Raw genomic sequence first — 22,887 nt, forward strand, 5'->3', positions numbered from 1 at the left:
CGCCAGCATCTATCATAATTACATGTGCATCAAAGCTTTACCTACCACTCGTCGGATCCGCCTCCCAGCTATCCCAGCAGAGAGTGCCTCAAGAGGATAGGGGGAAGCCTGTTACAGGGTGCTCACGGAACCGGGGCCCCATCATCCTCCACCGGATCTCCCCCATCTCCCACAGCCGAGCGCTTGAACAACTCCAGGAGTGCCGACCATGCCCGGGCCCATTTGTGCGATCTTTCATTTTCACTACGTCTAGCCAGACACAATCTATAAGTCCCCTCACTTCCCGCCCATTTCTCCATTTCCCTAGCCCACCGCAAGAAATTAGGTCCCTGCCTCACCTTCCAATGGGAAGTAATCTCCCGCTTGGCCAGGACCAGCCCCAAGTCAATAAACCTACTGGTGACCTTAGTCTTTGCAGTATGCGGAAACCCATGTAGCAAACATACCCCCGGGCCCACCTCCAAATCCCTCTCTGTCACCATCAGGAGTAACGTCGCCACTTCTTGCCAAAATCCTGTCACCTGCGAACAGTCCCAGAACATGTGAAGAAAAGTCGCCCCAACATGGCCACATCGGGGGCAAGCATCCGGCCCCCCAAAGTACTCAGCTATTTTGCTAGGTGTAAGATATGCCCTATGGAAAACATAAAACTGAATGAGCTGGAAACGTGCATTTCGTGTACACTTCCAAGGGCGCTCCGTGATTTCTTCCCAGTTTTTGTCCGCAATAGGCGCCCCCAGGTCCGCATCCCACTTGACGCGCAGCACAGCCAGGGGTTGCCGCATATCCCCAGTAATCCGCCTGTAGAGACAAGTCACCGCCTTAAAGTTACCCACCGCCATCACTACATACTGACAGGCAAGAGAGGATTGGATGACCCTGTCATACTGGATAAGAATATGGACCACCGAGGAACTGCATATTTACAGACAAGCATTGAGTGAATTATTGGCCCTTGACACTCATGTAACCTTTACGTGGTTGGCCCATATCCGTATATGGCTTTTGGATCTGGGCCTGAGCAGGTTTTGGGAACAACTGAGTACGCTGACCCCTGACTCAAAGCAGGAAATCAAGACCATTTATTGGAATTTTATTAGGCACAGCGTCACTTTAAATTGTGGATTTGGTACGCTCACAACCCAATTTTTGATGTTCAAAATAACCCCCTGCTTCCAACAATTTCTAGATGAGATTGAACCCCTACTTGCTAAGGTACTGTATCTAAAATTTAGGTACCGCACTCTCCAGACAAAGTCTTTTACATCCAAGTGGGGAACAACTCAGAAAGGGGGAAATGATTGTAGGTGTACCCAGTGCCATTTAGGAAGTAAAGAGGACATTGCACATGTTTTATTATTCTGCCCTGCATATGGAAATCCCAGAAACAAATGGATAAAACCTCTGGGCAGGAAATTATGTATTAGAAAATGTAATGAAATGCTGCACATTTTTAAAAACTGACAGTTCCAGGCTTATTGTATTTGGTATTAGTAGATTTTTACTGGCTGTTAATTTTATAAGGATGAAGAAAGGGCTACAATTTTAACTCTATGAATTTTAATAATATGTGTTTAGGAGAGCTACATGAAACTCAAAATGCCGATTTGTTGATAGTCAATGACAGCATATATCTACAGTGTAGATTAAAAAATGTTTGCACTATGTCATGCAAAAGGTATAAACTTTGCACTTTGCAATTTATGGCACTAACTATATTTATGCTAATTTTAAAATTCAATTTTGAAGAACTGCGGAGTAATCCACATGACAAAGTATCCTTGATGATAAAGTATTTTGCACTATGCACTTTGTAATCTATGGAATTAATTATGCTGCTGCTAATGAAAGAACTGGATGCTATGTACTCTATTGCAACTCACCAATACGAGGATCAATGTACTGTATATATATACTTTTCTTTTTTCTTTTTTTTCTTTATTATGTCTTTGTATTTATTGATGCTTTTATGATTCCATGAATTGAATAAAGATGCTTGAAACAATATGCAGATCAAGTTGTGTCTATGCACATAAGCAGTGAATAGTGTTATTGTGGGTACAAAATTCTTTCCCATTCTTTCTTCTTGCTTGTAATAATCATATTTGTTTAGATGTTTGTAGACTGTTACTGTAATAGTTTATTAGTCAATTGAAACCATAAACATGATTCAAACATTCAATTCAAAAGGTTTAAAATGCATACAAGAAAGACAAAACAATTGTCATACTTCTACTTCAGCCATTGGACATCTTGCCGCTTGTCCTTCACATTTTTTTAACATTCCTTCATAAATATATAAGTACAGGTGCCAAATGCATATATTAAATGGATCAAAATGACTAGTCAGGGACTGTTTTTTTCCTAATGGGTAAAATGCAAAATTGCAATAGGGGCGGCTGGAATTCACATAAGTAATTCGCTATAGATCATTAAAGTGCTTATATGCAGAGCTAAACGCGGGTATATGTTTGTAGACTGGAACTTCTGAGAGTACCAATTCATAATTCAACAAATAGTACTCGTAAGGACCCTTTCCATAAAATGTGCTAAGGAGAAAACAACAACCAATACCATACATCAAGGGCAAGTTATGGTACCTGATACCCTCCTTGACTGAAGCAGGCAATTACATACACACGTAACACTCTCTCACATCCATAGTATTCACATATTCGTACAGCAACTTCGCATACGCATTCACAGTGTAATCAGCTTTAAACACATCTTTGTGCAAAAAGTGACTGGTTTGCTCTATTAAACATTTTTCAGATCCTAATGTACCCTCTTTTGAGGCAGCAGTGGTAGGTTGGGATGTCTCATGTACCCCCACTCCCTCTACCTCAGGTTTCTGTGCACTTAAAATGGACTTAGCAATGACAACAGCTATCACTATGATTAGTCCTGCAATATCAATCAATCAATCAGGTGTTTGTTAAGCGTGACTACTCACCTCTAAGGGTCTCAAGGCGCTGGGGAAGTTCACAGGTTCCAGTCTATCAAGGAGGGGGTCTGTCGAAGAGCCAGGTTTTGAGGTTTCTTACGAAGATGGGTAGCGATGTTGTCTGTCTGAGGTGGAGCGGAAGGGCGTTCCAAAGTTTGGCCTCGCGGAAGGAGAAGGAGCGGCCTCCAAATCTGGTCTTTCTGGTGAGGGGGACTACGGCGTAGGAGAGCTTGGCTGATCATAGGGTCCTTTGGGGTGTGTGGAATTTGAGTAGGCTGTTCAGGTATGCTTGTCCGGTGTCGTGGAGGGGCTTTTGAGCGTGGGTGAGCATCTTGAAGGTGACTCTAGCTTCGATGGGGAGCCAGTGGAGTGTGCGCAGGCGCTGGGAGATGTGGCTGTGTCTTCGCAGGTTGAGGACCAGTCTTGCGGCGGCGTTTTGGATGTTCTGTAGCTTGCGGGTGAGGTTTTTGTTTATTCCGACATGGAGTGCGCTGCCGTAGTTGAGTCTGCTGGTGACCAGGGCGTGAGTGATGGTCTTTCTGTGTTCGAGGCGTATCCATTTGAAGGTCTTATGTTAAAGACGGAGAGTGTGGAAGCAGGAGGACGAGACGGAGTTGATCTGGCGGTCCATTTTGAGCTCTGAGTCCAGAAGGATTCCCAAGTTGCGTGCGTGGTCCGTGGGGGTGGGCGGGCTTCTGAGGGTGGGGGCAACCAGTTGTTGTTTCAGGTATCGGGGTTTGGGCCCATGATGAGTACTTCCATTTGTTGTGTCTTGCGGTGTTGGTCTCGTTGGATAGGAAGAGTATGAGTTGGGTGTCGTCTGCGTATGACACAATGTTGAGTCCGTAAGTTCTGAAGATGGGGGTGAGCGGAGCCATGTAGATGTTGAAGAGTGTAGGGCTGAGGGAGGACCCCTGGGGGACTCCACAGGTGGTTTGTGTAGGGCCCGAGAGGAAAAGGGGGAATCTGACCCACTGCGTTTTACCAGAGAGGAAGGAGCGGATCCAGTCGAGGGCTTTGTCTTGGATCCCTGCATCATGGAGTCTGTGTATTAGGGTGCAGTGGGAGAATGTGTTGAACGCCACCTAGAGGTCGAGGAGGATGAGGGCTGCTGTTTCTCCTTTGTCCAGTAGGGTGCAGATGTTGTCTGTTGAACGAGGAGGGCGGTTTCCGTACTGTGGCTTTTTCTGAAGCCGGATTGGGAGGAGTCGAGGATGTTGTGTTCTTCAATGAATGTGGCGAGTTGGCTGTTGATGGCTTTCTCGATGACTTTCAATGGGAACGGGAGCAGGGAGATGGGTCTGTAGTTTTTGAGGTCATGGGGTATGCCGAGGGTTTCTTCAGGAGGGGGTTGATCTCGGTGTGTTTCCAGTCATCGGGGAAAGATCCGGTTGCCAGGGAGTGGTTGATGGTGTGGCAGAGCATGGGTGCGATGTTGTTGGTGGCGCTGTTGAAAATGTGGTGGGGCCTGGGGGTCTGTGGGAGCTCCGGAGTGGATCTACTTTGTTGTCTTCAGTGTGTCTTTGGTGGTGAGGGCTGTCCAGTTGTTGATCTCTGGCTTCAGGGTGTCGGGGTGGTTGGTGAGGGTTCACTGTGTTGGCTGTCTTCATCAAAGTTGTTGTAGATGCTCTTGATTTTGTGGTGGAATTAGGTGCTGAGTTTGTCTTAGAGGTCTTGTTAGGGAGTGATGTCAGTGGACTTGCTGGTGGGTTGGGCAAACTCCTTGATGATGTTGAAGAGTTCTTTGCTGTTGTGTGCATGAGTGGAGATTCTGTCTTCAATCGCTTATTTCCTAATTTTTCTGATGAGTTGGTGGTACGCGACGGTGGCGGCTCTGAAGTTGTTGTGGGCTTCTGTGGATTTGGTGTTTCTCCAGGCCTTCTCGAGGCGGTGGCAAGTGTGTCTGGGCTAAGCCTGGGCAAAGCAACAAACTACGCTCGCGTAGTTTGCGCTACTTCGCACTACACAAATTGCACGTAGCACAGTGCAAACACGCGTAGCGTTGCGTAGTGCAGCGGTCATTTTTTGCTTGCTCTCGGTCCTCAACGTCAAGTTGGCGACCGCGAGCAAGCAAAATGACATCCCGGCGAGACTTTTTCCTCGTTCGCGATCAGCAACGTCAACTTGGCGATCACGAGCGTGGAAAATAAACCTCCTGGCGAGATTCTCAACGCGAGGAGGTCAGGTTTCTCATTGCGAGTGGTCGCGTATGCTCGCGACCGCTCGCGATGAGAAACTACCAGTTCGCGTTGAGAAAGCTGCCGCTGAGTAAAAATCTACTCGAGCGGCAGAAAACTACAGCTCGCACTGTGCAAGATGCCATTTCAATGATTGCACAGTGCCGGATGATTGTCCGCACTGTGCAATCATTGAAAACGGCATCTGGCACAGTGCGAACAGGGTACTACGCAGTTCGCGAAGTGCTACGCATAGCTCGTGTAGTGTGAAGTGCACTTTGCGTAGCTACGTGTAGCGCTACTTCGCGAACTACGCCCAGGGTTAGTCTGGACTCTCAAAGTTCGGTGGTAAACCATCTAGCTTTCTTGGTGTGTGCGTTGTTTTTCTTGACGGGGGCTATGGTGTTGGTGCTGTCGGAGATCCATCTGTGCAGGGTTCGGGCTGCGGTGTTGGGGGTAGTCATTTTACGCGATGGTTGGGGTGGAGTTGCTGAGTGATGAAGTTAGCTGGTCTTCGGTGATTCTGGTCCAGTTTCTTTGTGGGAGCAGTTTCTGGTGTCTGTGGATGGTGCGTGTTCTGAAGGTGAAGTGGACGCATCGTTGGTCAGTCCATGGGAGTTCGGTGGCGTGGCTGAAGTTGATGGGTTTCCTGTTGTGAAGAGGGGGTCGAGGGTGTGTCCTGCTGAGTGCGTGAGTTCGGTCACTATCTGGTGGAGTTGAATGTTGTGGAGGTTGTCCAGGAGGGATGTGGCGCTGGGGTCCAGTTGGTTGTCGATATAGAAGTTGAGGTCTCCCAGTAGGGTGTAGCTGGTGGACTCAATGGCATGCGGTGAGATAATGTCCGTGATGGAATTGGCAAAAAGTCTGCAGGGTCCAGGGGTTCGGTAGATGAGGGTTCCTCGGAGGGTGGAGATAGAGCTGGCCAGTATCTTGAAGTGAAGGTGTTCTATCAGGTCTGTGGGCTAAGGGTGGGCGTAGTTCGCGAAGTAGCACTTCGCGAAGCTACGCAAAGTGAAGTTCGCACTACGCGAGCTACGCGTAGCACTTCGCGAACTGCGAAGTAACATGTTCGCACTGTGCAAGATGTTGTTTTCAATGATTGCACAGTGCGGACAAGCAACTGGCACTGTGCAATCATTGAAAATGGCATCTTGCACAGTGCGAGCTGTAGTTTTCTGCTGCTCGAGTAGATTTTTACTCGAGCTGCAGCTTTCTCAACGCGAACTGGTAGTTTCTCATCGCGAGCGGTCGCGAGCATACGCGACCCCTCGCAATGAGAAACCTGACCTTCTCGCGTTGGGAATCTCGCCGGGGGGTTTATTTTCCATGCTCGCGATCGCGAACAAGGAAAAAGTCTCGCCAGGATGTCATTTTGCTTGCTCGCGGTCGCCAACTTGACGTTGAGGACCGCGAGCAAGCAAAAAATGACCGCAGCACTACGCAACACTACGCTACGCGTGTTCGCACTGTGCTACGTGCAGTTCGCGTAGCGCGAAGTAGCGCGAACTTCGCAAACTACGCGAGCGTAGCGTAGTGCTTCGCCCAGGCCTACTGTGGGCTCGTCGGGAAGTGTTACCAGGTGGAGGGTGGATTTGTGGACGATGGCGATTCCTCATCCCGGGCAGGTGGGGTGGTCCTTCCTAGAGATCTTGTATCCTTGGGGAATGGCAATGGCGATGTCCCGTGCTGAGGTGGTGTTGGTCCAGGTTTCGGTGAAGAAAGCTAGGTCCTGGGTGGTGCTGTCAAGGAGGTCCCAGATTTTGGGGGCGTGTTTGTGGAAGGACCGGACGTTGAGGAGGATGCATTGCAGGGTCTTTGGTTTGGTTGTGTTCTTGCGGGTGGGTTGCACTGGGTCCGTGTCGGCTGGTGATGCTAGCTTGCTTTTGTTGTTATGGCCTGGGTTGAGAGCGTGGAGTGCCGCTGGGTCATAGCTTTGGCGGTGCAGACGTCAAGGGTTCCTGGCACTGGTCACGGTTGGGTCACGGATGGGTGCAGACAGGCGCAGACGGGCTTGCCTTTGGCGGCCGCCATTAAGTATGGGTTGGGCAGGGCTGGACAGCTGGGAGGCGGGAGCGGGGAGGGAGCTGGATTGGGCCGGTCGCTCTGGAGGGAGGGACCATGGGGGCAGCTGGAGTTACAGGATGTAATGTAGCTGACAAATTAGGCCACAGGTATATGAGCACCTCCATTTGTCTGGGTGAGTTCAGAAAGAGCACAAGCTTCCTTTTGTGGCAGAACAGCAAAAACACTTTGTTGTAATCAGGCATTCCTAATGCTTGAGCACGACAAAGGCACTCTCTCAGCTCCAAGAAGACATGTAAGCAGTCGTTATTACAAGGAACCAGATACACTCACATCCTTGTGGGGGAGCATCTGCAAAGGTTTTGCCATCAAAGAGAAATTTGGGATCCATTGTCGGCAGTAGCAAACCATTCACAAAAACATCCCGACCTCTTTCTGGGTAGTAAATGGATTCATTTTCATGATCACCTCCACTCGTTCTGGTGACATCTTCCACTTGCCTTTCTCAATTCGATGACTCAAATACTAAACTTCAATCAGACAGTACAGACGTGTGCTTGGAGCCACCATATGCCCATTGTCAGCCAGGTGATTCAGAAATGCGATAGTATCGTCCCTGCATGCCTCCCATGTCTCAGATGCAACAAGGAGGTCTTACTGAAGTAGCACTAAATTTTGGGGCAAAATCATGCTCTTGAGGTTCTTCTTCAAGACCTGATTGAAGATGGATGGGCTTTCAGTATACCCTTGCGGGATACAACACCATGTTAAGACTCAATTTTCCAGATGGAAACAAAATACAAATTGGCTTTCCTCATGCAATGGAATGAAGACAAATGCTTGACAAAGGTCAATCACTGTGAACCAGACAGCTTCACAAGGAATCTGAAATAAGATCACATCCTCCCTCACCATGACCCGACAGATCAACGCAGTCGCCTCCATGTGCTTCAACACCCTCCATATCCTTCGCAAGACCTTCATGTGGATCCCCCTGAATCTAGAAAGAGCGTCACCCACGCACTCATTACAAGCAGACTGGACTATGGGAATGCCCTCTATGCCGAAAATCAACAAATCCCTGCACCATAATCTCAAGACCATCCAGGGCACTGCTGCCAGACTCGTCCTCGGCATCCAACGACATGAACACATCACCCAGCACCTACGAGACCTCCACTGGTTCCCCGTTGAGAAGAGAGTAACCTTCAAACTACTCACTCATGCCTACAAATCCCTCCACAACACTGGACCACAATACCTCAACGAAAGAGTCTCCTTCCACGTACCCAAAAGAGACCTCTTCTCCACCAACCTTACCCTCTCCAAAACCCTGGGCATCCGCAGAGCCATAGTAGGGGAAAGAGCTTACTTCTACCTCATGGCAAAGACCTGTAACGAGCTCCTGCTCAACATCAGACGTTCACCCACTCTGCACACCTTCTGGAAGAGCCTCAAGACCTGGCTCTTCAGCTGATTCAGAGCTGCACACTCCCTACCAGTGCCTTGAGACCCATATGGGTGAGTAGCATGCTTAAAAAATCCCTGATTGATTGATTGATTGAGATGGATTTGGTACCACAGTACAACATGGAATCATGATGGTATTCACCTTCCCAAAGTCCTGAACTGGGTGGTACTTTCCCCTCAGTTTATGCAATCCCATGATGGGCGAATTGCACTGACTTCCTATTATCTCCTTCAGCGTGCCTTGCACAATCATGGAGTCAGGTTGTACTGCGGTGTTCTTGGAAATTCTGCATTAGGCTTGATCTGTATGCAGACTGGCTCGACTCCTCGAATCATTCTGATTTCCTCCCCCGTGAAATCCCATACCACTGGAGAGATGGTGTCTCTCAAGTCCAGTGGTATGTCTTCCACTGACAGTAAAGGAAACATGTCTACATAATAGTTTTGATTCCCTAGTTTGAAAGCAATGCCATCATCTTTAGTCTGCAACCCAATTCCGTTTGGCGTACAATAGATGGTACAATTGGCTTTACACAAGAGATCATACCCTAATACACAGACTGAGCTCAAATCACTACAAACTGGTGATTATCCCGGAAAGTTCAGATTTTCACCGGCACCTCTTCTGTCAAAGGGTTTGTCATTCTTTTGATGGCAACTCCTACAACTTGGATTGATTTTCCCAAGAGAGATAGGTTTGGGACTAATGCAGATCTAACACTAGAGCTGGTGGCACTAAAATCAATCAGGAATGTAATGGGATGACCATCTTCATCTGCCTCTACATATGGACCATTCTGGTCCACCTCTAAGACTGCTCCAAGAGTACAGTCTTCCTCCCTCCTCAGGCACTATCATTGGAATGGTTCCTGATCATATTCATCTAGCGCTTTCATAAAGGGCATCTTATGGTATGTTCGATTGCCCTGTGAGATCCTCAATGGTTACGGCACTTGCAGCAACTGGTTCAGATTCCTTCCTGCATTAAGGGATCTTGGCCCTGTTTACCATTGATAACTGATTTTCCATGTCTTTCACCTGCACGTGTTCTCCGTCCTGCGCCTGATTCACTGGGTTTAAGTGCCTCTCATGCTTCTAATGCCCAATCTTGTGACAAAAATGACAGGCAGTTGTCTTTTTCAGCGTAGCAACATCTATCACCATTTTGGGATCTATGGGGACACCTCTCCCTCCCCCCTGTCACACTGGACCCTATTATATCCTGGACACCTCCTTGGACATTTCCTTGATTATGAGCTTCTGTCCCTCCTGCTGCCTGTACCTGCTCTCCCTTCTGTGCATTTGACCATTGATCCAGCACTAACTTTTCCTTTATCTTCCTATATTTGGAATCCACCTTATCACTGCAATACCTGGCATACAGTAGAATATCATCCATGGATGTATTCTGCCATCAGATCAAATGTTGCTGAATCATAAGGCTGATTTCCATCCTTAATCCTGTCACAAATTCTGAGACAAAGTGTGTCCAACCCACTGTATTGCTTAACGGCTTTCAAGAGCATCTTGTAATAGCCATGCACTGACTCATTAGGCTCCTGGGTTGTTCGATCTATCTTAACCCATTCAGTGTCTGAGGGGCTATTTGGACTGCAACTATGTGATCACCTGATCATACTTTTTCATAATCAAGAGTGAAGGACCATGAGTTATAGGATCCCTCTCTGGCTCAGCAGTAGGCTATTCAATAGCAATTTTGCATGTAGACCGTAGATCACAAGGAACCACAATTTAAGTAGAGTATTTAAGTCAATACAGAACACTTTTGAGATTTTGACAAAGCAAACAACTTGCTTGTACCATTCAGCAGGTTTCTCTCTCAACCTAGGAAAAACATTTGTGAATGAAGCTAGATCACCTCTACTCCAAGAGACATGCACATACCCTCCACTAGGCACCACTTATTGTGGATATGCCTCAACACTTGGTGTTCTCCCTCCTGGAGGTGGTGTTACCCATGTAATTTTGCTAACACTCTTCTTCTTAAACCACCTTTCCTCCCACTTATCAATCATACTCCAAGCCCATATTTCTATAACCAACTCTCGGATGTGTGTTTTCAATCCTGTCACTCTCTTTACCTCAAGCTACTTAGAACTCTCTGCACTTTACCACTGCTAACTAGTGCTAAAGTGCTTGAGCTCTCTCCCCTAAACATGGTAATGTTCGCTATTCTCTAATTGACATGTTTAATTTACTTATAAGTCCCTAGTAAAGTGGTACCCTCTATACTCAGGCCCTGCACATTAAATACCAGTAGGCCTGTGGCACTGATTGTGCCATTTACTGAAGTAGCCACTTAACCATGTCTCAGGCCTGCCACTGCAGAGGCTCTATGTGCAGTTTTACACTGCCATGTTGATGTACCAAAATGAATCTTTTGTCAGACCTAAACCATCCCTTTTTATACATAAAAGTAACCCCTAAGGTAGACCCTGGACAACAATGTATTTGAAAGGTCAGACATGTACTTTTAAGTTTTGCATGTCTTGGGAGTGAAAAACTCCCAAAGTCATTTTTCACTACTGAAAGGCATATCTCTCCCATAGAATAACATTGAATTTACCTTATGACATTTTATAAATTCAATTTCCAATTGGGAGGGATAAGACCGCCAAGTCTGGTGACTCTGGAATCCTAATTTAAAATCCTAACTTTGGCGGAGTTGGATTTTAAAATACAATTAGGGAAATGCCACATCAAAAAACTTGCAATGTTCCCAAGCGGAAATTATTCAATCAAAATCCTTTTGTAAGATCAATTCATTTTTCTTAATCTTTTTATGATTTTTCTGACTTCGTACTACTCAAATACATTTCAAAAGCACCTCTTTATTTCCAAAACAACTTCTTTTGCAAAATAAATTCTAAGCAAAATTTGAGTCAGAAACATTTAACATCTTAAACAGGACCTGACCGGTTAATTCCAGTCAGGCCCATATGAGAACCCCAAAAGAAATGTGAGGTTCGAAAGACCACTTTAAGGCTGTCAGGTCTAAAACATGTTCCCCCCAGCTGAAAATGGGGAGAGCTACCCAACCCATTGGGACGTCTCTTCACTAAACCAGAAAAACTTGGAGAGCGTGTCAGCATTAGCGTGGTCTGACCCCAGATGGTGTTCCACCATAAGGTCCATTTCCTGTAGGGAGATGCACTACCTGAACAGTTTGAGATTTTAACCCCTCATCTGCATGAGACATCTGAGGGGCCTGTGGTCTAGTTGAATTAGTAAGTGAGTTCCAAACAGGTATGGTCTCAACTTCTTCAGTGCCCAAACCCCAGCAAAAGCCTCTCTTTCAATGGCACTCCACCTCTTTTCCTGTAAGAGGTAACCACCTACTAATAAAGGCTGCAGTTGGTTAAGGCCCTCTTCATTCATCTCTGCTAAGACTGCCCCATGCCCTTCTGAAGTGTCCATTTGCATGATTGTTTGTAGAAATCGGGTGCCTTGAGTACAGGTGCAGTACACATGGAGTCCTTAAAGGAATCAAAGGCTTTCTGACAAGCCCCTGTCCAGATCACCAGTCAGGGCTGCTTCTTGGAAGTCAGCTTAGTTAATGGGGCAACAATGGTGCCATAACTCTTAACCAATCTTCTGTAGTAGCCTGTGAGGCATAAGAAGGCTCTGATTTCTGTCTGTGTTTTAGGTGATTGCCAGATCATGATGGTTTCAATCTTGTCCTGGAGGGACTGCACCTTGTCCCCACCTACCATGTGTCCCAGGTACATCATGCAATACTGCCCAATCTGGCACTTGTTGGACTTTATGGTCAGGCCTGCCTGTTGCAGGCCCTTAGGCATCTCTTATCGGTGATGCAAGTGTTCCCCCCAGCTGGAACTGTAGACAACAATGTTTTCGAAGTAGACAGTACTAAAGGCAACTTTAACAGATAGGACTCTGTTAACCAACCATTGAAAGTTAGCTGGGGCTTTTTTAATGCATGAGGGTGTCACTTGAAAGTGGAAGTGTCCCTTTGGGGAAGGAACATGCTCACCTCTCTTTAGCCCCCTCAGTCAGATAATCTGTCAGTACCCTGATGTCAAGTGATAGGTACTAAGGAATTTGGAGTCGCCCAGCCTGTCAATGAATGTATCAGCTCTAGGTAGGGGATGTGCATCTGTCCTGGTGAGGGAATTGAGTTCTTGGTAGTTCATCCAGAGCCAGTGGTTGGGTGTGGCTCCTAGTAGGGTGGTATTTCTAACCAGCATGGTGCTGGACCATGGACTATTAGAGGTCTCAATCACCCCTAATGCCAACATCTTGGAGTATTCCTCTTTGATGTTGACCCTCACCTTGTCTGACAACCTGTAACCTTCTCCTGTGTCAACATCATAGATGTACAGATGTGTGAGTGGGAACAGTGAGGCAAACCGTTGAAGCAACAAACTGTCCAAGCAGCTGGTAACAGTCGCCTTGCTGTTCCAGTGTCAGGGTGAAAAAGAGATTGACACCTTCCACTGACCCATCGTGTTCCTGTGCAGATTGGAGGTCAGGGAGAGGTTCACTCTCCTCTTCCACCCCCTCATATGTCACAAGGAGCCTGTTCACTTCAGACCTTTTGAAGTGAGGCTTGAATCTGCTCCTAGGGGTCTGGAGATCCACCAAGTAGAAAGCCTCACCCTTACACTTCTTGATTTCAAATGTGGCGGTCCAGCATCATGGAGAGCCCTGGGCTCCACTGGCTTCCTGACTCTCACTTTCTGGCCAGGCTGAAACTCCACCAGAGCGACCTACTAGTTGTACCAGAGCTTCCTGACTTCCTGACTGGCCTCTAAATTGCTTTTGCCTTCTTCCAAAGCAATGCATCTGGTTTCAGAGAGTCAGCATGTAGCTGACCACATCATATAAGGGAGTTTCCTGGGAGCTTGCTCCCACCCTCCTTCAAGAAGGCTCAGAGGTCCCCTAACAGGGTGGCCATAGAGGTGTTAAAAAAGGCTGATTCCTGCTCCTTCTGTGGCACCTCCCTGTAGGCAAAGAGAATGCATGGCAAGAGGACGTTCCACTTATGCCTCAGTGGCTCAGGCAGGCCCATAATCATACCCTTCAAGGTCTTGTGGAATCTCTACACAAGAGCATTGGTATGGGAGTGATGGGGTGTGGTGAACTTGTAAGTTCCACCACACTCATCCCACATAAACTTCGGTGCGGGATATGAAGTTAGTGCCTCCATCAGGCATTACCTTCTGGGGGAACCTAACACAGGTAAAGGTCCCTATCAGAGCTCTAGCTACCACAATTACAGTCCCTGACCTCAGAAGGATGACTGCTGAGTGGTGAGGGGCATTGTCCACCAAGGCCAGGTCAAACCTGCTGCCTAAGGCTGTCTTGGGGCCCAAGGGTCTAGTAGTATTGATGCGCACCCTTTCAAAGGGTGTGTCAACAACTGATAATGGGATCAAGGGATCCTTTTGCTTTTCCCCTGATTTCCCACTGGGTCCTGGAATGTGGGACAGGACCTGCCGAATGCATCTGTGACTGTCTTCATTCTGGGCCAATAGACGTGGGAGACAAGCCTTGTAAGGGTCTTGTCTAGCCCTAAAGTTCCTGCCATGGGTACATCATTGTCCAAACCTAGCAAGAAGGTCAGTAAACATAGACGATCAGGCATCTGCATGATGCAGGAAAACACCACAGAGCCGGAGAGGCTCATGACAATGTCCCGGTGAACAACAGGAGACCCCCGGAGAGGCCAAGTCCAGGTATGCAAGGCTCTTCGACGGCGAACACCACTTGGCACCGCTGATTCCTGGGACTGACGCTTACCCCCGGGAGTGACGAGAGATACCTCTGGGACTGCACGCTGACTGTGAAGAGGGCCTGTCGCAGACCAAACAGCGGGGGCGGCGGCTGCACAGGAGACAAATGCAATACGCCATCCAGATCAGAGTATTGCGGCACAGCGACCATCTCCCCCTGAGATGGGGCACAACTGCCCCGACTGACCAAACGACACTCAGCCCAACAACACGGGTAAACAAAGCGCCACTGCAGGCCCGGTGATGTCCGTCGCAACACAAGACTCCTCCACAGGCACTAGACCACCCCAAAAAGGTACGGCGACCGCACTAGAACTGACCCTCTCCAAAAAGATGGATAAAGTACCGACTGCCATCAAACATTCAAGGGTATCAATGGAGGAGAGGCTTGGCACCATAACCACAGACATCAACCTGCTCAGGGATGACCATCGCAAACTTGCGGACTAAGTGTCAGATGGCGAGAAAGTAATTGGTACCATGCAACCCTCAATCAAAACTCACAAAGAGACCCTGCAGACCCTACTAGTGCGCATGACAACCATGGAGGAATGCATAGGTGACCTCAAAGGCCACTCGAGGTGATGCCACATCCATGTCCTGGGACTCCTCGAGGGAGTTGAAGGCACTGATCCCGTCACATACATGGATACATGGACTAAGTCCTTTACGCCGGTCAGAGATCATACCACTTTTTTCTCCACCGAAAGGGCTCACAGAGTACCGGCAAGAAGGCCCCCACCAGGAGCCTCTTCTCACCCAATGCTGGCAAAAGTTCTGCATTTCAGAGACTGCGGCATGGTGCTTAGAGCAGCTGGACAGCATGTCCCTAAACCAGGTCGAGGATAAACAAATAATGCTCTTCCTGGACTACTCCCGGGTGGTGCAACGCCAAAGATTTTCGTTCCTTGACATCAAAAGCCGACTTGAGGGAATACAATACTCCTTACTGTTCCCAGCCCGGCTTAAAAATATGCACGAGGGGTCCACCACATTTTTTACGGCCATAGAGGAAGCCCATGACTGGGTGGATCAACACTGTCGAATGCATACCAGTGCAAACAAGAAGATCAGCAGGCGTCCTAAGACACAGCGCAGCAACAAACGTCGCCCGATCGACAAATCAGAAGAGCCATCCCTGGAATCACCAGATTTGGAACAAATCATAGCTGGACATCGGAAGGCCCTGCAGGCCGCTGCAGAGCTCCGACCATCCTCACCCGCTACAGACTCAGACAGAGGTCCGCACATCTTCTCGTCAGGAGACGAGAACAGTGAAGGGACGATGTCGCGAGTGGACTCAGTGACCCCGCCACTGGTCACACCACAAACTGCTGATACACTGATATGAACAATAACCAGTAGATCATGCGCACAGGGCAACCCTGTAAGCCACAGTACAATGTAATATGAGGTATGTGGAAGACTGAGCTGCTCAGCTAGCAATAGCTTGCCTATTCTTAGACCACCAGGTATACTAGAATGAGTTTGGATGTATCACTGATTGAGATAGGTCCCCAGTATTAGGATTGTTCCCCATCCCTGTTGTTCTCCCACACAAAGCCATACGTCACTACACTGTACACGCACAAATGATGTGCTACAGCCATATCTGGGCTACTGGATCAGACTAAGCAAGGGATTTGGTTCACGATTTGGCACTGCACCTAGTCAGAGCCCTAGAGTGAAGCATAGTAGAAAAGGAGCATGCACTGGCCACATTAACACAAGCAGCGGAAAGACAGGAAGCCACACCGACCCAAGTAGCAGGTGCTAAAACTGCATATGCAGAGGTACTAGCAGACCTCCATAGGTATCATTTTAGAGCGCACGCAACTAAGGTACACAAGGAAGGTAACAGGGCACTTGCCCTGCTGGCTTGGCTTGTGAAACAAGACACTACCCTCACACTGATCACCGCGAAACGCAGTGTGGCTGGTACCCTGGTACACTCGCAAGCTTTCATCCTAGAACTCTTTCAGCAACACTACACACAACTGCATGCTGCCCCCGCCACAGTAGACTCGAAACCACTCTACCGATTCTTAAGCACACTCCCCCTGCCTTGTATAATGCAGGCTGGTCGGGGCACATTCGATGAAAAAATCACTGCATCAGATGTCACGCAAGCACTGCACGCCTTTTCTACATGTAAAGCACCCGGCCTGGATGGCTTTCCGCTAGAATTTTTTCGTACCTTCTCTACACGACTGGTTCCTCAGCTGGTAAAACTATATCAGTTGGTGTTAGATGAGAGAGGGCTACTGCAATCCATGCGTGAATCGGTAATAGTTTCCTTTCCTAAACCGGACAGGGGTCCCACATTGTAGGATCATACCGACCTATAGCTCTGTTACCAGCAGACTACAAAATATTCGAGAAAATACTGGCCGATGGATACTCCATAATCCTCCCAATATTGATACACCCTGACCAGTGTTGGTTTGTGCCAGGGAGGAACAACTCTTACAACATTAGACGCCTGTTTCATGTCCAGGATCAGGTCAGCAATCATTTCCTGCATGCGGCATGCCTGGTCCTGGAGAAGGCCTTCAACACCCTGTGATGGCCTTAACTCCTTTGGGTCAATCAATCAATCAATCAAGAAATTTGTATAGCGCGCTACTCACCCGGAGGGTCTCAAGGTGCTGGGGGGGGGGTCAGCTACTGCTGAATGGGGGGAGGCGGACTCTCTGGGTTCTTCCGGCGAGGAACGAGATGATCCACTCCAGTGCCTTTTCTTGGATTCCGACGTTGCTGAGGCATTGAACTAGGGTGCGGTGGCAGATAGTATCGAACGCTGCGGAGAGGTCCAGGAGGATGAGGGCCGCTGTTTCCCCATTGTCGAGCAGGGTTCGGATGTCGTCCGTGGCTGCGATGAGGGCGGTCTCGGTGCTGTGATTGGCTCAGAAGCCGGACTGTGAGTGGTCAAGGGATCCGTTTGTCTCGAGGGCGGCCAGCTGTCTGTTGACGGTCTTCTTGATGACTTTGGCAGGAAACGGGAGCAGCGAGATGGGGCGGTAGTTCTTGAGGTCGGTGGGGTCTGCCGATGGTTTCTTCAGGAGGGCGCTGAGTTCGGCATGCTTCCAGCTCTCCGGGAAGGTGGCGGTGTTGAAGGAGCAATTGATGATGTCCCGGAGTGCGATGACGGAGTCGGCCTTTTTGAAGACGTGGTGAGGGCATGGGTCGGTTGGTGATCCGGAGTAGATGGTGTTCATCGTCCGGATGGTGTCTTTGGTGTTGACTGGGGTCCAGTTGCGGAGGGTGGTGGTGGGGGGCGTTGGTTCTGTGGTTGGGTGCGTGGTCTGTTCGCCGAAGCTGTTGTGTATGTCTGCGATCTTGTTGTGGAAGAACGTGGCGAGTGAGTCACAGAGGTCTTCTGATGGAGTGATGTCGTTGTTTCCGGCGCTGGGGTTGGAGAGCTCTTTGACGATGCTGAAGAGCTCCTTGCTGTTGTGTGCGTTGTTGTCTAATCGTTCCTTGAGTGCTGTCTTCTTGGTGGTGTGGATCAGCTGGTGGTGTTTGCGGGTGGCGTGCTTGAGGGCGGTCATGTTGTCTGTGGTTCGGGTTCTTTCGCCAGGCTTTCTCGAGGGTCCGGCAGTTCTTCTTGGAGTTCTTGAGGTCGTCATTGAATCACGGGGCTTTCTTGCTTCTGGGCCTGCTGGGATGGGTTTTCAGGGGTGCGAGGTCGTCGGCGCAGTTGGTGATCCATTGTGCGAGGTTGTGGGCTGCTTGGTTGGGGTCCGTTGATCTGGCGGGAGGGTTTTGGTTCAGTGACGCGGTGAGCTGGTCGGTGGTGATCTTGTTCCAGTTCCTGCGGGGAACCTGTTGCGGGAGGTGGTGAGTTGTGTTCTTTCTGAAACTTAAGTGGACGCAGCTGTGGTCTGTCCAGTGAAGTCCGGTTGAGTGGCTGAAGGAGATGTGCTTGCTGGAAGTGAAGACTGGGTCAAGCGTGTGTCCGGCGTAGTGGGTGGGGGTGTTCACCAGTTGCTTGAGTCCGAGGTTAGCGAGGTTGTCCAGTAGGGTCCTACAGCAGATGGGAGTGGACCTCGCCTGGTTACATACACTAAGCTCATATACACTACACTGACTTCCAGAGTGAAGCTGGGGCTGTACTTGTCGCCATCATTTCAATACTCAGGGGCACAAGACAAGGCTGCTCACTTTCCCCCTTCTCCTTGCGATGGCAATTGGGCCACTTGCGATCCGCCTTCGCAGGGAGGGAGAAAAATGGGGCATTCCAATCGCGTGCACGGCCCATGCAGGGTCATTTTATGCTGATTACATACTCATCTACATCCATGAAATCACATCAAATCAAATCACATGATACCCTACGAGATAAGAAATGGTGGCGGGTCTAAAGGTCAACTGGACTAAGTCTGCAATTTACCCACCCTCAAGCAGTCTCCCCGCAGCAGCAAGGGGCGGACACCACATATCATGGAGTGCCCAAGCAGTCCGATAACTAGGAGTACAGTTGTACCACATGCCACAGGAAGTGTACGAGGGAAACCATTGTTGGGCAAAAGCCGGGATCCGGTCCCCGTGAATTTCTGGAAGGATCTGTCACTGGCTCCCACAGGGAAAATTGCAGTTGCCAAGATGATACTGGTCCCTCGACTGCTATATTACTTCACCAATCTCCCAGTGGTCCCCCCGCCCCTTTTTCCGAGAACTGGATGCCCTCCTTGTTACCTTCATCTGGGGAACAGTCCGCAGACAAATAGCCTTCAATAATGGACCATGATACACACCACCCTACTAGAGGTAACAGGGCTTACAGATCCAACACATGGGAGGCCTGTGCGCTGGGCATAGCCAGGTGTCGAAAGCACCAAAAAGTGGAGACACGTTTCATCTCCCTCACTATTCTATTAGCAAAGAAATGCATAGCAATGTATTGGAGTGTACTGGGAGGGCCATCGCTTGCGGCTTGGAAGGGAACAGTTAACAAGTGGGGAGCCTCAGAAGAGGAGGTGCTTAGGTCTGAAGAAATTTGAGGCACTCGCAAACACCACATTTCCATGCAATGGGTGACACTAATCCATGCCTTCAAACAGGAAGCAGCAGATGAGCCACTCGCACAGACCACCATGCCTCCTACAGAGAAGGTGCATTTGGAGGATGCACATCAATCCCCCCAAAATTGATATGTAGAAAGGCGAGGCCTCCAACCTGAACATGAATACCAACGGGCACATCTCATCTAGACACCCACACCCTGTGCCACACAGCGTACTGACTGACACCGACCAGATGGCCCACTGGCCCTCACTAGTATGTGATATTTCCTATACAGTGATTCCCAGTTCTTGTTACCCACGTTGAAGAGTTATGTTCCCCACTAAAAAAAAAAAAACACAACAGGCCGTATTAGCATGCCTCCCCTAGAAACAAGGAAGTTTGATATGTTACAATTTACATCCACACCTAATGTCGCTGCACCCATAAACTGAATGGCATGCTGAAACTGTACTATATACTTTCAATGATCTTTCACGATGTATGTACCTTGCATAACAACAAAATGCAAATAAAAAGATTTTTTTTAAAAGAAGGTCTAGTAACACTGGGGGACCACTAGTACACGGACTGCCCTAGCACAAGGAGCCTTAAGCTTGCAATAAAGCTGATCATTTTCCCAGTAGATTAACTGATCCACAGAGGCTTCACCTGAAGCTTGGGCTGAGGCCTATCACCTCCAGCCCTCAAGAATGGGGCACTCTTTCTGTACTCTGGAAAATTGCTCCCTGGTGGTCCCACCCTCCACTTGCCAGTCAACAAGCGGAAGGACACCTAGGGCAGCAATGTCTATCCTGGTTGGCTCATGTGCCACCTCCTCAGGGACCCTGTCAACCTCGACTGCTGGAACTTCAATGGATTGTTTCCCATATACCTTGCCTCTCTCCTTAGCAGTTGTCCGGGCAAGTGTTCCAGGGTCCAGATGTCCTTAACTCCCTTTGTTGGCAGCCATTTATTGTGTGGTCATACTGACCCACTCAGGCAATCCCATCATCTACTAGAGAGGCCTGAGCTCTACCTCCCGATAGGCAGTGTGCTCCAGGTCAATGCCTAGGAAACAATCAACAGGCATGGCAGGGCTCACAGCAAATTTGAGAGAACCTGAGACTCACCCCTCCAACTCAAAGAGAACCAGACCACCGGTAGATGGCTCTCTCGATTGTCGGTGACTAAAATGTGTTGGAATGTGTTAAGAAGGACCTGCTCTGCAGAAACCAGTTTACACTCATGTGTCTCACAGTATCCACCCTTTGCCCTTTATTGGTGACCCACTGCCTATACTTTGAAGTGTTTACAGGCATGTGGGCTTCAGGCACTTTCTCTTTATCCCCCAGGGAAAATAGGGTCATCTTTGTCTGGCCCCCAAACCTAACTGGGACCACCTATTGCCCAAGCACTACACTCACCAATCCAAGTGTCTACATACCAGTGGAGGGCTGTGCCCTCTTGGGACATTTGGAGTCACCCTTGCTGTGCCCATATTTGTAGCACTGAGTACATTGTGGTACAAACCTCCCTTTCTTGTGATCATAGAACACCTTCTTCTTAGAATTAGACTGGGACTGGTTACCACTACTACACCCTTGAGAAATATTTTGGGGGCCTTTTGAGAACCCCTTACTTTAAAGTTGTTCTACTCCTTCTTTCCACTGTTGGGAAGCAAGACCACCTTTTGTGGGAGTCCCTACAGATACCTTTTTGGACACACTTGTGCTAGCCCAGAGGTCCTCTTCCTCAGTATGTTTCCTGGGGTCAGTCAGCTTACTGCCAACTAGGTACTTTGCTGGCCTGCAACCCATCATTCAGTGCCTTGTTGGAATAGTCCACCACATCTACCCAGGATTGGTCGTGGAGCTTCTGGCTGCCATTGAATCTTTTGAGATACTTATCAGGGGTCTGCCTAAAGTTTGCTATTGAAATGGACTTGGGGGTATACTTTGTTTAGTCCTCAATCTCTAACATCAGAAGTGTGTTCCTCCACAGAGTAGGGATTTTTTCCCACAGACTACCCCCCCCCAGTGCTCCTTAGGAACCCTGCAAACCTTCAGTGAAACTTTATAAGCAGAAAACCCTTTGTCAATGTCAACTCCCGCCACATCACTGAGCACCAAATCCTTCATACATCTCCGCAAAGTGCCAAAACAACTCTGCCGTGCTTGGTGGATATTTGTGTGAGGCAGTGTGTGGTAAGTGTGCTCTTCGCACTGATTCTTAGCACCAGGAATTTGTCCTGCACTGTAAAATCAGCGTGAACGGCACTATGCGCCGCGCCAGAGTGCGCTTCTTCTTTCTGTTGCTTGAGTGGATATTCTACTCGTGTGGCAGCTCTCTCAACGTGAGCGGTCGAGACCACTCGTGTTGTGAATTCGCGCTGGGAGGAGGTCTAGCATGCAATGTTTCTCACTCGCACTCACCAAGTTAATGGTAGCAATCCATGCAAGAGAAAAAGCTTCAGTCTGCATCACTTCTCTGAGTTTTGTAGAACTCTGCCAGAGTGGGCAAAACTCAGTGAACTCCACCTGGGAGAGTGGAACTCTTTGCCCATTCCTCATGCAAACCAGTTTCTCTCCTTTAAGTACTTCATGTATGCTTTTACTATTACCGCTGGAATCCATCTATATGGCTTGATATCCAACACTTTTAGACTCCTATCATGAGCCAGCTACAACTTTTTCTCTTGTAAGGCCCCTCCAGCCTTTGCGTCCTTCAGTGCCATTTCTTCTCCTCTGCTTCCATTTTTAAATTAGCCATCTACAGCTTGAATTTCCTCTCCTTTCTCCTTTTTGCCAGTTCCTCTGGGGAGAGGCCAATGGAAGAAATACTGCTCCCTGCCCTGACAGGGAGCTCAGATTCAGGGATTTCACCCTCAGCCACTGCAGGTGGTTCCTCAGAAGAGCCATTTTCAGGCTCCCCCAATCAATAATTCTCCTTGGAGAAGGCTTCTGCCCAGTCCGTCAGCAACCTCTCCACCTTCTTTGTAGCATTCTTGGCAGGAAGCCCCATCTCCCGAAGCTGAGCAACTCTGTAGGTTTCCAAGCTTTGGTCACCCTAAGTTGGCAGGGCATGCCCAGAAGTTGGTATGTTGCTCACTTTGCCACTAGATCCAAGATAGCCTGGCTGATGAGGGGTGTTAGCCCAAAATCTCAGGATGCTTGTTTCTGGTCCAGGGAAGACCTGGCTTGGCAGTTCAGGCTGGATTGTTCTCATGAAGAACAGGGTCAAGACTGATTTACATATGACTGGGTCTGAACTGGGGTGGTGAAGTAAGCTAAAGAACAGTGATGGATTCAACCCAGATATGTGACAGGGGGTGAGTGTCTGAAAAGTTTCAGCACACTGTCCATCGCCTCCTTTTTTTTTTAGTAGGTTTCCAAGATGGCCGGCTCAAATTCCATAGTTACAAGTTGTAGAACAAGCAGCCAGAGACATGATTTTTGAGGAAAAATTGCTAATCAGGAAGAATTTAAAATTC

Source organism: Triturus cristatus, chromosome 8, assembly GCF_964204655.1.
Source record: "Triturus cristatus chromosome 8, aTriCri1.1, whole genome shotgun sequence".
NCBI lineage: Eukaryota > Metazoa > Chordata > Amphibia > Caudata > Salamandridae > Triturus > Triturus cristatus.